Source organism: Pristiophorus japonicus, chromosome 14, assembly GCF_044704955.1.
Source record: "Pristiophorus japonicus isolate sPriJap1 chromosome 14, sPriJap1.hap1, whole genome shotgun sequence".
Taxonomy (NCBI): Eukaryota; Metazoa; Chordata; class Chondrichthyes; family Pristiophoridae; genus Pristiophorus; species Pristiophorus japonicus.
This window is the reverse complement of record NC_091990.1, coordinates 79,008,211-79,023,749: the sequence shown is the minus strand read 5'-3', so window position 1 is coordinate 79,023,749 and position 15,539 is coordinate 79,008,211. Positions and strand designations below refer to the sequence as shown.

Here is a 15,539-nt window from a genome sequence, read left to right as displayed (position 1 = left end):
GAAGCTCCACCCACCTTCATCACTTGAGTGCTAAGGAATAAAGGACAGGTCACAGACTGACCTTCTCTCAAGCATAGGTCTCGTGTGCATTTATACTTTATAGTAAGGACGTATCAGATCCTGTCACTGCTTTCCAAATGCGCTGCTATTTCATCCTTAATGATTGATTCCAACATTTTCCCGATTACTGTTGACAGGCTAACCGGTCTATAATTACCCGTTTTCTCTCTCCCTCCTTTTTTAAAAAGTGGTGTTACATTAGCTACCCTCCAGTCCATAGGAACTGATCCAGAGTCGATAGACTGTTGGAAAATGATCACCAATGCATCCACTATTTCTAGGGCCACTACCTTAAGTACACTGGGATGCAGACTATCAGGCCCTGGGGATTTATCGGCCTTCAATGCCATCAATTTCCCTAACACAATTTCCTGACTAATAAGGATACCCTTCAGTTCCTTCTTCTCACTAGACCCTCGGTCTCCTAGTATTTCCGGAAGATTATTTGTGTCTTCCTTTGTGAAGACAGAACCAAAATATTTGTTCAATTGGTCTGCCATTTCTTTGTTCCCCATTATAAATTCACCTGAATCCGACTGCAAGGGACCTGTGTTTGTCTTCACTAATCTTTTTCTCTTCACATATCTATAGAAGCTTTTGCAGTCAGTTTTTATGTTCCCGGCATGCTTCCTCTCGTACTCTATTTTCCCCTCCTAATTAAACTCTTAGTCCTCCTCTGCTGAATTCTAAATTTCTCCCCGTCCTCAGGTTTGTTGCTTTTTCTGGCCAATTTATATGCCTCTTCCTTGGATTTAACATTATCCTTAATTTCCCTTGTTAGCCACGGTTGAGCCACCTTCCCTGTTTTATTTTTACTCCAGACAGGGATGTACAATTGTTGAAGTTCATCCATGTTATCTTTAAATGTTTGCCATTGCCTATCCAATGTCAACCCTTGAAGTATCATTTGCCAGTCTAATCTAGCCAATTCACGCCTCATACCGTCGAAGTTACCTTTCCTTAAGTTCAGGACCCTAGTTTCTGAATGAACTGTGTCACTCTCCATCTTAAAAAAGAATTCTAGCATGTTATGGTCACTCTTCCCCAAGGGACCTCACACAACAAGATTCTAATTAGTCCCTTCTCATTATGCATCACCCAGTCCAGGATAGCCAGTTCTCTAGTTGGTTCCTCGACATATTGATCTAGAAAACCATCCCTAATACACTCCAGGAAATCCTCCTCCACTGCATTGTTACTGCGTTTGGTTAGCCCGATCAATGTGTAGATTAAAGTCGCCCATGATAACTGCTGTACATTTATTGCACACATCCCTTATTTCTTGTTTGATGCTGTCTCCAACCTCACTACTACTGTTTGGTCTGTACACCACACCCACTAGCGTTTTCTGCCCTTTGGTATTCCGCAGCTCCACCCATACCGATTCCACTTCATCCAAGCTAATGTCCTTCCTTACTATTGCGTTAATTTCCTCTTTAACTTCCTTTTCCTTTCTGTCTATCCTTCCTAAATGTTGAATACCCCTGGATGTTGAGTTCCCAGCCTTGGTCACCTTGGAGCCATGTCTCCGTGATGCCAATTACATCATACCCGTTAACTGCTATCTGCGCAGTTAATTCGTCCACTATGGTGTGGGAGCAGTGATCAGCCTCTGGGAATGGTGTGGGAGCAGTGATCAGCCTCTGGGCATGGTGTGGGAGCAGTGATCAGTCTCTGGGCATGGTGTGGGAGCAGTGATCAGTCTCTGGGCATGGTGTGGGACAGTGATCAGTCTCTGGGCATGGTGTGGGAGCAGTGATCAGCCTCATGGTGTGGGAGCAGTGATCAGTCTCTGGGCATGGTGTGGGACAGTGATCAGTCTCTGGGCATGGTGTGGGAGCAGTGATCAGTCTCTGGGCATGGTGTGGGAGCAGTGATCTGTCTCTGGGCATGGTGTGGGAGCAGTGATCAGTCTCTGGGCATGGTGTGGGAGCAGTGATCAGTCTCTGGGCATGGTGTGGGAGCAGTGATCAGTCTCTGGGATGGTGTGGGAGCAGTGATCAGTCTTTGGGCATGGTGTGGGAGCAGTGATCAGTCTTTGGGCATGGTGTGGGACAGCGATCAGTCTCTGGGCATGGTGTAGGAGCAGTGATCAGTCTTTGGGCATGGTGTGGGAGCAGTGATCAGCCATGTTATGAAGGATGGGTAGGAAAAAAACGGCTGCCTTTGCATCACATACGCTCAACAAAAGAGAACAAAATCATGCCCAGATTGAGAAAAAGGCTTTTGCGATTATATTTAGTGCTAAAAAGTTTCACCAGTTTCTTTTGGGATGCCAATCAATCACAAACCGTTACTAGCTATCCTCGGCCCAAAGGCGGTAATTCCATTTATAGCAGCTTCCAGGATGCAAAGATGGGCTATTTTATTGTCTCAGTACGATTACAGAATCGAGTATTGCATGTTGAAGCAGAATGCAATGGTGGATCCCTTTCAAGGTTGCCTGATGAAGATTCTGAAATTGGCCGCGAACAGTCAATCTTCACTCTCGATGTTGTTGATGAGGATTGTCCGGTCACTACCTCTGTTATTGCAGAGCTCACACAGAAAGATGTCACGTTATAGCGGGTCTATGAGCACACCCAGCGAGGGTGGTCTGAAGATCAGCCGCATTTAGACGAGGGGATAAAGCCCTTTTATCATCGTCGGAACAAATTATCATGTGATCAGGAATGTCTAAAATAGGGCCTGAGAGTAGTCATTCCCAGTGCACTCTGGGCCAAAGTGTTGATGGAACTTCACGGTGAGCATACTGGCATCGATGGCATGAAAACTGTGGCCTGAAGTTTTGTTTATTGACCTGGGTTAGATAAAGATTTAGAAGTATTAGTGAGTAAGTGTACCATCTGCCAAGACTGCAGGACCATGCCAGCTAAAACACTGCTGCAAACATGGACTTGGCCAACGAGAACATTCCAAAGAATACATATTGATTTTTGCGAGAGGGTCAGTGATAATTTTCTGGTTCTAATCAATAGCCATTGAAAATGGCTGGAAGTATTGCATATGGGGTCACCTACAACTACATTGGATGAATTATGGGATATTTTTGCATGCCATGGCCTGCCCGCAGAAATGGTGTCAGATAATGGGCCACAATTTCGGTCCATGCAATTTGTGAAATTTGCCAGACACAACAGTATCAAACACACATTGGTAGCACCATATCATCCTGCTTCGAATGGTGCAGCTGAAAGGTCGGTCAGGATTGTCCAGGAGGCTTTACAGAAACAAGTTCGACAGACTGGATCATCGGTGAGCATGAAGCACAGGTTAGCGAACGTTCTTTTCAAATACAGAACTACGCCTCATTCTACAACAGGGTACACACCTGCTGAATTATTGCTGAAGCCTAGGCTGAGTTTATTGCAACCGAACTGATCTGATAAAGTAGAGAAGGCACAATCGGTGCAGAAATCATTATCATTACGGTATTAAAAGCGATGCTTTCAGGAGGGTGATCAGATCAGAGTTCTCAGCCCGTCAAAAAGAGCAAGTCCACACAAATGGGACATTGGTACAATTATTCGAACATATGGCACCAAGCTGTACCAGGTCCATATTGGTAAATACATCAGGACTGTTCATGTGGATCAAATGTTGCTAGCAAATGATGCACCTTCGGTACCACGAGTAGATGATTATGAGTCTGACTTGGACGATGATCAGAGTGAGGTGGCAGGTCCAAGTACTTCACGGACACAAGGTCCATATCCCCACCAACTCGGATACAGCCGACTGAAGGCGGTTCTGCGGGTATGGGTCAATCTCGCAGAGTCTCTGTATCTTCCGAGGGGAGGGGGGGGAGTTGGGGTTCAGTTAGATCAATGAGGAAACGCAAACCAACTGGACAGGATATTGATAACTGGGAATATCAAGATATTAGGAAGAAAGCTAACACGAGGACGGATATGAGGGTTCCAAAGATACTCAAGAGGACCCTTTACCCCTACACTCTGCTTTCTGTCTTGAAGCCAGCTAGCTATCCATTCTGCTACTTGTCCCTGTTTCTCTCGCTATCCACTCTATCAAAACCATTCATGATTTTAAAGACCTCTATTAGGCCACCCCTCAGCCTTCTTTTTTCAAGAGGAAAGAGACCGAGCCTGTTCATTCTTTCCTGATATTTATATCCGACTTGTGGGTGCTAAGTGTGAGCTAAAGCAAATTAATTTGAGGGTTGAGAACTGATTGATAAATTGTTGGTAGGTGGGTGATGGGGGTGTAGAATATTGAGCAGTGGATGAGGCCAGTGGTGCGGTTGGTAGGATATGCCTTTTGAAGATGAAGTCACTCACCTTGACAACTCGTGAGTCATTAAACTTCCTGCACTGCATCCGCTGTTCATGGAGCTACATGTGGCATTGATATCTGCTGCTATTTCTTCTCACTGCCTCCTGAGCATGTGTTTGGAGGGCCTCATGCCCCTCCGCGGATACAAGATGTCTCTCCTCCATTCCAGCCCTTCCACCAAGGCCTCCTCCAGTGCATTGTCTGAAAACCTTGGCTCTAGCTTTCTCAACGCAAAGTATCTGAGCCCAGATTGCCTTTTGAAACAAACTCCCACCACTTTTTGCAGGCACAATGCACCTTCCTTTAAGAGATGCAGGCTGCATTTAAGTAGCGCTAGACACTCGCAATATCGGGTGCCCTGCCGTGTGTGCAGCCAATAAACAGTGCGGGTAGCACTGCCTGCACTCAGACATCATCTAACCAATTTATCATGCTGCCTGGAACACCATGACCGGGCATGGGTTAATCGCACACTGTGATCCCTATGCCTGTTTTCAGATCTTATCCAAGTTCCCCTGCTCCAAGTCTGATCAACTTGAATAAGACTTTATGGAAAGACGAATAGTTTGTATTAATTGCTCACCATTTAATGTCCATAAAACCAGTGCTGTTATTAGTAAATGTGTACCAAAGCTTGTTGTTTAAACAACAATTGGGCCTGAATTTGAATGGAGGTTAATGTCGCTGGACTAACAACCCATTGTTACGACAGTGTCTATTGGAAATCTGCTAACACACCCTCTCTTGGGAGCTGTGTCCCTTTCTCTTGGGAGCGCTGTCTCCCTCTTTGCAATCAGTGTTCCCATCTTTTGGGATCTATGTTGCCATCTCTTGGGAGTTGTGTCCTCATGGCTGCAGCACCAGAGCTCTCCGAATAGGATGAAAAGAATTTATTCATAATTCAAAACCTCAAAATAATTTTTATGAATAAAAAAAACATCATGTATTGATTTGTTGCCCCAGATCTCCAGCCCCTGGGGCATTTTTGCTCCTGCTCACCCTCCACAGCAGCATTGAGTCGCTGACCAGGCCTGAAGCTATAGGCCTCCCTGTTTGCTGGAGCAAGGCCATGCCAGGTGACGGACCTGCACTGCGGGTTGTGACTAGACCATGTTAATGTCCCATTACACCACACATTAGGCCACAGCTCAGTGTGAACACGATAGTGAGCGGCCAGGAAATGCAGCCCATGAAATATCAGTACAGAGACAGCACTGTTACTCCAAGTACCAGTACAGGGCTGGGTTCTGCCCAGTCAGTGATGTGTGCAGTGAATTTGTTCCAAAGTACTCAGTGTGTGCGTGAATGTGCGCTGTTTCTATAAATAAAATAGAACCTGATCCAGTGAGGAATTCCATAGACTGAAGAGTAAGGTTTGTCTCTAACTTTTCATGAGATTTCATTCCCACTCATATCAGTGGGACCTCCACTGTTTGAAGATCAACCAATAATTATAATGGCAAAACAGGATTTCAGTTTATTTATAATAAAGAAAATTACAAAGCATCATTCTGAAACGACCAACAATTTGTTGCTAAGAAGAAGAGGATGTGGAGGAGGATCTGAGCCTGTGTTGGAGGATGACGTTGAGGAGGGTCTGGCCCTGTGTTGGAGGACGAGGTTGAGGAGGGTCTGAGCCTGTGTTGGAGAATGAGATCGAGGAGGGTCTGGCCCTGTGTTGGAGGATGAGGTTGAGGGGGTTCTGAGCCTGTGTTGGAGAATGAGATCGAGGAGGGTCTGGCCCTATGTTGGAGGATGAGGTTGAGGAGGTTCTGAGCCTGTGTTGAAGAAGAGGAGGTTGAGGAGGGTCTGAGCCTGTGTTGGAGGATGAGGTTGAGGAGTGTCTGAGCCTGTGTTGGAGGATGAGGTTGAGGAGGGTCTGAGCCTGTGTTGGAGGATGAGGTTGAGGAGTGTCTGAGCCTGTGTTGGAGGACGAGGTCGAGGAGGGTCTGAGCCTGTGTTGGAGGATGAGGTTGTGGAGGGTCTGGCCCTGTGTTGAAGAAGAGGAGGTTGAGGAAGGTCTGGCCCTGTGTTGAAGAAGAGGAGGTTGAGGAGGGTCTGGCCCTGTGTTGAAGAAGAGGAGGTTGAGGTGGGTCTGGCCCTGTGTTGAAGAAGAGGAGGTTGAGGTGGGTCTGGCCCTGTGTTGAAGAAGAGGAGGTTGAGGTGGGTCTGGCCCTGTGTTGAAGAAGAGGAGATTGAGGAGGGTCTGGCCCTGTGTTGAAGAAGAGGAGATTGAGGAGGGTCTGGCCCTGTCTTGAAGAAGAGGAGATCGAGGAGGGTCTGGCCCTGTGTTGAAGAAGAGGAGATTGAGGAGGGTCTGGCCCTGTCTTGAAGAAGAGGAGATCGAGGAGGGTCTGGCCCTGTGTTGAAGAAGAGGAGGTTGAGGAGGGTCTGGCCCTGTGTTGAAGAAGAGGAGGTTGAGGTGGGTCTGGTCCTGTGTTGGAGGACGAGGTTGAGGAGGGTCTGAGCCTGTGTTGGAGGATGAGGTTGAGGAGGGTCTGAGCCTGTGTTGAAGAAGAGGAGGTTGAGGTGGGTCTGGTCCTGTGTTGGAGGATGAGGTTGAGGAGGGTCTGGCCATGTGTTGGGGGATGAGGTTGAGGAGGGTCTGGCCCTGTGTTGGGGGATGAGGTTGAGGAGGGTCTGGCCCTGTGTTGGGGGATGAGGTTGAGGAGGGTCTGGCCCTGTGTTGGGGGATGAGGTTGAGGAGGGTCTGGCCCTGTGTTGGGGGATGAGGTTGAGGAGGGTCTGGCCCTGTGTTGGAGGATGAGGTTGAGGAGGGTCTGGCCCTGTGTTGGGGGATGAGGTTGAGGAGGGTCTGGCCCTGTGTTGAAGAAGAGGAGGTTGAGGTGGGTCTGGTCCTGTGTTGGAGGACGAGGTTGAGGAGGGTCTGAGCCTGTGTTGGAGGATGAGGTTGAGGAGGGTCTGAGCCTGTGTTGAAGAAGAGGAGGTCGAGGAGGGTCTGGCCCTGTGTTGAAGAAGAGGAGGTTGAGGTGGGTCTGGTCCTGTGTTGGAGGATGAGGTTGAGGAGGGTCTGGCCCTGTGTTGGGGGATGAGGTTGAGGAGGGTCTGGCCCTGTGTTGGGGGATGAGGTTGAGGAGGGTCTGGCCCTGTGTTGGGGGATGAGGTTGAGGAGGGTCTGGCCCTGTGTTGGGGGATGAGGTTGAGGAGGGTCTGGCCCTGTGTTGGGGGATGAGGTTGAGGAGGGTCTGAGCCTGTGTTGGAGGACGAGGTTGAGGAGGGTCTGGCCCTGTGTTGGATGACGAGGTTGAGGAGGGTCTGGCCCTGTGTTGAAGAAGAGGAGGCTGAGGTGGGTCTGGTCCTGTGTTGGAGGACGAGGTTGAGGAGGGTTTGAGCCTGTGTTGGAGGACGAGATTGAGGAGGGTCTGAGCCTGTGTTGGAGGATGAGATTGAGGAGGGTCTTGCCCTGTGTTGAAGAAGATGAGATTGAGGAGGGTCTGGCCCTGTGTTGAAGAAGACGAGGTTGAGGTGGGTCTGGTCCTGTGTTGGAGGACGAGGTTGAGGAGTGTCTGAGCCTGTGTTGAAGAAGAGGAGATCGAGGAGGGTCTGAGCCTGTGTTGAAGAAGAGGAGATTGAGGAGGGTCTGGCCCTGTGTTGGAGGGCGAGGTCGAGGAGGGTCTGGCCCTGTGTTGGAGGGCGAGGTCGAGGAGGGTCTGGCCCTGTGTTGGAGGGCGAGGTCGAGGAGGGTCTGAGCCTGTGTTGAAGAAGAGGAGATTGAGGAGGGTCTGGCCCTGTGTTGGAGGGCGAGGTCGAGGAGGGTCTGAGCCTGTGTTGGAGGACGAGGTCGAGGAGGGTCTGAGCCTGTGTTGAAGAAGAGGAGGTTGAGGTGGGTCTGGTCCTGTGTTGGAGGGCGAGGTCGAGGAGGGTCTGAGCCTGTGTTGACATCAGACAGAAGGTCGACCTCAGCTGTAGAATTTATATTTGTTCCACCAGGTGACTCTCTGGGCAGGTTTGGAACATTCCTCTGGATGCTGGAAAAGGAAAGCTGAAAGGGCGACTGCATTTGCTCGGATCTGCTCCTGCGGGTTGTTGAAGAAGGACATACAGTCGGTGACGTACGAGTGGATGCTATCAGGGAAGTCTTTAATGAATTGTTTTGAAATGTCCCTCAGGAACTCCGTGTAGTTCAGGATAGGCTCCCCTAAATACTCCTCAATCTTGCAGGATGCCTCAGCTGAGCCAATAAGGGGTATGACCAAACGCAGTGTTGAGTTGCAAGACCTAGACACCTCCTTGCTGTTTCCATTCAGGTGCAACAACAAGCAAACCAGGTTCGAATGAACCCGTTGGCAGAAGTAGGATTTGGGATCTCTATTTCCGCACTTGGCTAAGATCCCCAATACGCTAAGCGCTTCAGCTCTCACTTTATCGCACTTAGCCTCAAAGAATGGTTGGATCCCGGTGACGATTTTCAGTACGAAGGGTCTGATGGTTTTTGCTCCCAACTGATTTAAATGCTTCGAGAGACATAACAGCACTTCAAACATTAGCACCTCGTTCTCGTTCTCCTCACTTTCCATCAGACCAATCATTGCACACAGCACTGGTCGAGAATATTTTTCTATTCTGTGAGGAGCTCCAGTTGTAACGTTGCCCAGGCCCCTGACACAGAGAAACTGGACAACCGAAGAAGTATTAAGCAGACATCGAAGCAATCTGCCCATCAAGGTGTCAGTGAGCTGCAGCTGTGAAGCCAGTGGAGATTTTAAAAGTTCTCCAAAGAAAGCAGCCACTGTGACTTTCTGACACTCTTGTACAGTAAGGATGAGAGCTGCGAGCTGTACTACAATCCCAATCAGACAAGGGCCAGCGTATTGGACCATTGCTTTGGCCAACAGAATAACCCCCCTATGGGACTTGTGTACGTCCAGCATCTGGTCCCAGCCTCCACTTTCCACCATGAAATGTACCACTTGTTGATTGTTGGACTGATTCAGCAGCTCCATGAGCATCTCCACACAGTTCACACACACATCTCTGCTGCTAGATGTCTGAGGCCCAGCTGAGAATTCTCTCTGCTTCGATTTGTGATGGGGAACAAAAACCTTGGGCAGACGCACATTGACGGAGGAGCAGTGATGGACAAGCAGGGTGCTGAATATTTGGGGGAATAATATGTTTACAGTCTTTCCTGACTCGGGTGTAGTTACCATCTCATACAAAGCACACACAGCAGCCAGGGATTCAAGAGTTGATAATTGAGTCGGGTTGTCACTGTTGGAACAGGTTCTCTTGTTCAGTGCATGTAGCAACTCCTTCATTGTACTCATGGCACACTCTGCCTCCTGTGTCAGTGATCTCCATACGTCACTGACGTACTTGTCCAAAGGAACGGGGTAAGTGAGGAGACAGGAAACAACTGTTGGTGTGTTGTATGAGGCTAGAATACTAATACTATGTAGAACAGAGAGTTTCACCACCTCAGAAGGAACAGACTGCATTAGAACTCTCAGCACGTCCAGTATTTCTGAGACCTGGTCCCGAAGTTCACTGCCACGCCTTTTAATGATGGTTTTCATGAGGACAGCGGCTGCACTGGAACAGCTGGGCTGTTGGTCGACCAGTCCTTTGAAGACCATGAAGAGCAAGTTCCCCAGCTGGTCATGGGGCAAACACTTGGATATGACCTCTGCGATCTGACTGCATGTTTGAAAGAGGACTGAACTGTCAGGGTTGACTAGCTGTTGTCTGACTGATTTCAGAACCTCTAACTGCTCCTTGTGCTGATCCTGATTGGTGTGTTCATATGAGAATTGAATGGACAGGATGATGTACAAACTGTCCACAGCCATCTGCCCAATGGGTAGTATTGGGTCTGCACAGCGTGGTATCATTCGACCAATCAGAGTCCCCATGTTATTTAGTGGCACTGCATTGGTAACATTGAGATTCTCCAAGTAACATTTTAACAGCTCTAAGGTAGTCTCCATAGCTCTCTCTCGTTCATAGTCCTTTGTTGACGTGGTCCACTCTTCTACCTGCTTGAATATGGCCTGAAGACCTTCAGGGGACAGGTCCTGAAGTAATATTTGCTTCAGAAGCTGTTGCAGGGCAGTCATGGTTTGGGTATAAAGTGTTGCCGTCTCTTTGGTCTTGCTATCCGTGTCGTTGTCCTTGTCCAGTTCTGAATGCACCAAGCGGAATGTACTGGCCAGGCAGGTTTGAATCAATTGTGAGGTGTCAGCTTGGTTTGATTCAGTGTGTAGTTGTACGAGATATATACAGGCAGTCATGGCTAACTGTCGAACAGGGCTCTGCAGCAACTCTGGCGGCTCGGCCTCAATAAGGTCCTGCATGTATATCAGCAGCTCCCTTTTTCTGCTAAAGTTGAAGGGAACTCTCAGGTGATATGAATGTAGGGATCTGGCTATCAGAGACATGGCCTTTATTAGGCTGAGCTTCAGTGTAAGATCCCTGGATTCAGCCTTTATCCCCTGCTCACTTGTAATAAACTGGCTAACAACAGCTGGCAGAATGTGGGTCTCAATTCTGGATAGAACGGATTCCACAGGTGCGTACCGTGCCATCTGCCCATAGCACAGGACCAATGTGCTCTTAGCTTTATCCAAATCCACAGCAGGCTTGTCCCTAAGAACACTGAAGAAATTATTGGTGTTCTTCCAGTTGTTGAAATGACCAAACTCCTCCAGACTACTGAGGGTCTCATCAAAGTGGGTCATGGCACAGAAACCAATGGCAATGGCTGCTCCCTCTCTCTCCACGCTCTCACTGTGCTGCACACTTAGTAGCACTTGATGAAGCTCCTCCTTTATGTTCTTACTGGGGACATGACGGAGCACTGTCCCGAGTGATTTATAGAGAAAGCCTTTCTCTTGTGGGGAACGATGGTCGGTGTTAATCTGTTTACACATTTCATCACTCAGCTTACTCGTCCATTCCTCGTCGCCAATGGAATTCAGTGTTCTGGACAAGAGCAGCAATAGTTTCTCCTCCCATTCTTGTTGGGGCAGAGACTCCTCTGAATTCTCCAGTAAATGATCTGTTAATGATGGAAGCTCCTCTGCCCACCCTGTTACTGTTGCTGGGTGGATATTGAAGCTGAGAACGAGCATGAGCCTCAGTGCAGCAGCTCCTCGGTCTCCTCCCTGATATGGGCAGCAAGACACAATGAGGAGTTGGGCCAGCAGTGCCTGGGCTTTAGGGACATTGGTATCTTCATTGTAAGTAAGGACAAGTCTTGCACTGCCGGCTTGCAATTTCTTTTTCCCCAGATGTGCTAAACAATTGCAGATTGTGGTTAAAGCCTTGGTGTACTGGGTCATAGTGACACACTCCAGTAAGAATGGCCAGAGAACATCCTCCATCTTCCCTACATTGGTGACCATGAACATTACTGTTTCACATACTGTACCTAAATCTTCATCTGTGACCTGATCTGGATGATGGCTGTATGATACCAGGGTCCCTGAATCAATGGTCGCAGCACAATGTCGGATGAGAAATTCGACCATTACCTTTCCTCCCTCTGGTTCAAGGTAACCTTGCTGGCCCATGGCACATATTACCTGGGCAACCAGCTTCTTCTGCTGATTACTGCTCTTGTCCAGAAGTAACGGTTTTATTGCAGTCACAATCGGAGCCTTCTTCCTCTTGAAGTGTGAGGAGACTGAGCTGATGAGGTGTCTCAGTACACCCAGTGTTCCTACTCTGATTTGCTGGTCAGCATTCTCTAACTTAGGTAAGAGGAAGTTGATCAATGAGTCTGCGTAAGCCGGGGCCAGAACTGTGAAACAGCGAAGGGTCTCAGTGTGGTTCTTCACGACAAGTTGGTTGTTAAAGTTCACTGAAAGACAAATCTGCTGGTGAAGATTGTTAAGCAAATTGTCCATCTGTGTTTTCAGCCCAAGACACTTCATCCCTATGGCAGTGTCCAGCACCCGATACAGACACTCTGTGATGGAACAATGTCCCACTTGTTTCTTGTAACGAGACAGGATGCCAGGAATTAAGTTGGGCAGCTCTTCCTCTAATCTGTCCTTGGGCAGCAGAGAGCTGACATAACCCAGAGCTTCCAGTGTTGGGATGTTCAACTTGGAGGGCTCCTTCTCGAGCCACACCTTGAACAACAGATTGTAGACAATGTTGATCTCAGTGGTGAAAGAGTTTTTAGTCACTGCAGGGTCTGAAGTTTTCTCCATAGTTCCCAGATAGACAAGGATACTCTTGCTAAAGCTACCCATTGCTGAGGCGAATGCAGACTTCAGCTCATCCTCTTTAACTCTAATGAGAACTGGAATCATGGTCCCCAAGATAGATTTGAGAAAAGGGACCATGCCGTACACATTTTCTGCTGACATTTTGGTCAAGGTCTTCACCATGTACACATGCGGAAGGTGCCCTTGTTTGAAATTCTCCGTCGTCAACTGGACAACTTCATTAATAAATCTGAAGCTCATGGCAACCAGAAGATTGCACGCAGCTTCCTGGCTGTCAGCTTGTGCTCCTGTTAATGTTGTCATCCATTGTGTAGCCAAGGAGATAACTTTCTGTGCTAGTGATTGGCTAATTTGATCAAGGGTGTCCTTGATAATCTTTGTCATGCTCTCCAATACTACAACCCCCTGTGGAACTGTCAGCGTGGTGTGCTGGGACAGATAGTCATGACAGGTCATTAACACGATTTCTGGGTGCTGACACCCCAGTGTATGGAGGGTGTTTGAGATTTTCTGCTGACAACTTTCATCTTCCTCTGCAGTCATCCTCACCAGGGCAACTGAGAATGATTCCACGCTGCTATACATTTTAGGAGTCTTATCCACAGCCTGAGACTGAAAGGCTAAAATTGCTCAGTTCACTATTACAGAGATTACTAGTGCCCTCTCACTAAAGGATGTGTCCTTTCAGAATTGAGACCTTGAGCTGTCTGATATATTCTAAGCAGCTCGATCCTGATCTTTGCTCCAGGTTCTAATGACTGCTCTTCAATCTGATAATTATCCAAATACGTTCTGTGTCTAATTATCAATTAAAGACTGTCTTTGTTCACCTCACTCAGTCAGAATGAAATCTCCCGTTGAATGACTGTCACTTTACTCTCTGACTGTTCTTTCTCTCCAATGATTAACGCTGTTCCTTTACAGTGTTCCCAATCCACTCTCCAGTGATCTTCTCAGATTTGCATGGATCTGATGAATGCACTTGTTTTCAAGCTCTCGACTCGTGGCTCTCTCAAATACAAATGCACATTTTAAGCCACTTAGTTTTATGTTGTCTCCTCCTACCTCTGGGTTGTCATGGCTTTCATTGTGAAGTCAAGTGATGTGACATAAAGCCTTAGTTATGATATGGGCCGTGCGTCGTTTGCCCATATTAGTCCTGCCAGCTGATTATGTGACAGTTTAAGGTGGGTGGGGATTAAGGCACAGACTGGAGGTATAGACCATACTGACAAAGTACAAATGCAACCCCTGGCAGCCATGTTGGATTGTGCAGCAGCTTGTTCCTAATTTCGACCCTACAATCCCACAGGCATTCAAAGTGCTCGCACCTAAATATGTGTAATGGGTGGACAGATATTTCTAATAAAACGACACAAAATAAAGTCAAATTGATACAAAATCAAAATTAAATCCATTTCAATGACCCAACATGACCTTTTAAGGATTAGAATGGCCACATGGGGAAGGGTGGAAACAGAGAGACACAATGACCATCAGCTCATCCCGGGACAGTGAGAGTCACACTGACCATCACCTCATCCTGGGACAGAGAGCGAGAGTCACACTGACCAACACCTCATCCCGGACAGGGAGGGAGAGAATCACACTGAACATCACCTCATCCTGGGATAGAGAGATAGAGAGAGACACTGACCATCACCTCATTCCGGGACAGAGAGAGAGAGAGCCACACTGACCATCACCTCATCTCGGGACAGAGAAAGAGAGTCACACTGACCATCACCTCATCCCGGGACAGAAAGAGAGAGTCACACTGACCATCAACTCATCCCGGGACAGAGAGAGAGAGAGAGAGAGCCACACTGACCATCACCTCATCCCAGGACAGAGAGAGAGAGAGAGTCACACTGACCATCACCTCATCCCGGGACAGAGAGAGAGAGAGCCACGCTGACCATCACCTCATCCCGGGACAGGGACAGAGAGTCACACTGACCATCACCTCATCCCGGGACAGGGAGAGCTTCACACTGACCATCACCTCATCCCGGGACAGAGAGAGAGAGAGAGAGATACTGAACATCACCTTATCTCGTGACAGAGAGTCACACTGATCATCACCTCATCCCGGGACAGGGACAGAGAGAGTCACACTGACCATCACCTCATCCCGGTACAGAGAGAGAGAGTCACACTGAACATCACCTCATCATGGGACAGGGAGAGGAAGAGTCACACTGACCATCACCTCATCCCGGGACAGAGAGAGAGTCACACTGACCATAGCCTCATCCCGGGACAGAGAGAGAGAGAGAGTCACACTGACCATCACCTCATCCCGGGACAGAGAGAGAGAGTCACACTGACCATCACCTCATCCCGGACAGGGCGGGAGAGAGTCACACTGAACATCACCTCATCCTGGGACAGAGAGAGAGAGCGTCACACTGACCATCACCTCATTCCGGAACAGAGAGAGAGAGAGTCACACTGACCATCCCCTCATCCCGGAACAGAGAGAGAGAGTGTCACACTGACCATCACCTCATCCCAGGACGGAGAGAGTGAGTCACACTGACCATCACCTCATCACGGGACAGGGAGAGACAGTCACACTGACCATCACCTCATCCCGAGACAGGGACAGAGAGTCACACTGACCATCACCTCATCCCAGGACAGATAGAGAGAGAGAGACACACACTGGCCATCACCTTATCCCGGGACAAGGAGAGCGTCACACTGACCATCACCTCAACCCGGGACAGAAAGAGAGAGAGAGTCACACTGACCATCTCCTTATCCCACGACAGAGAGAGAGAGAGTCACCATCATCTCATCCCGGGACAGAGAGAGAGAGAGAGAGAGAGAGAGCCACACTGACCATCACCTCATCCTGGGACAGAGAGAGTCACACTGACCATCACCTCATCCCGGGACAGAGAGAGAGAGAGTCACACTGACCATCACCTCATCCTGGGACAGGGAGAGAGAGAGTCACACTGACCATCACCTCATCCCGGGACA

The 15,539-nt window shown here is 48.5% G+C and overlaps 1 pseudogene; it reads right to left on the bottom strand.

Annotated features, from left to right (window-relative positions):
- Positions 1 to 8,273: 8,273 nt before the first annotated feature.
- Positions 8,274 to 13,091, bottom strand: LOC139279615 (maestro heat-like repeat-containing protein family member 1 pseudogene; annotated as a pseudogene).
- Positions 13,092 to 15,539: the final 2,448 nt, after the last annotated feature.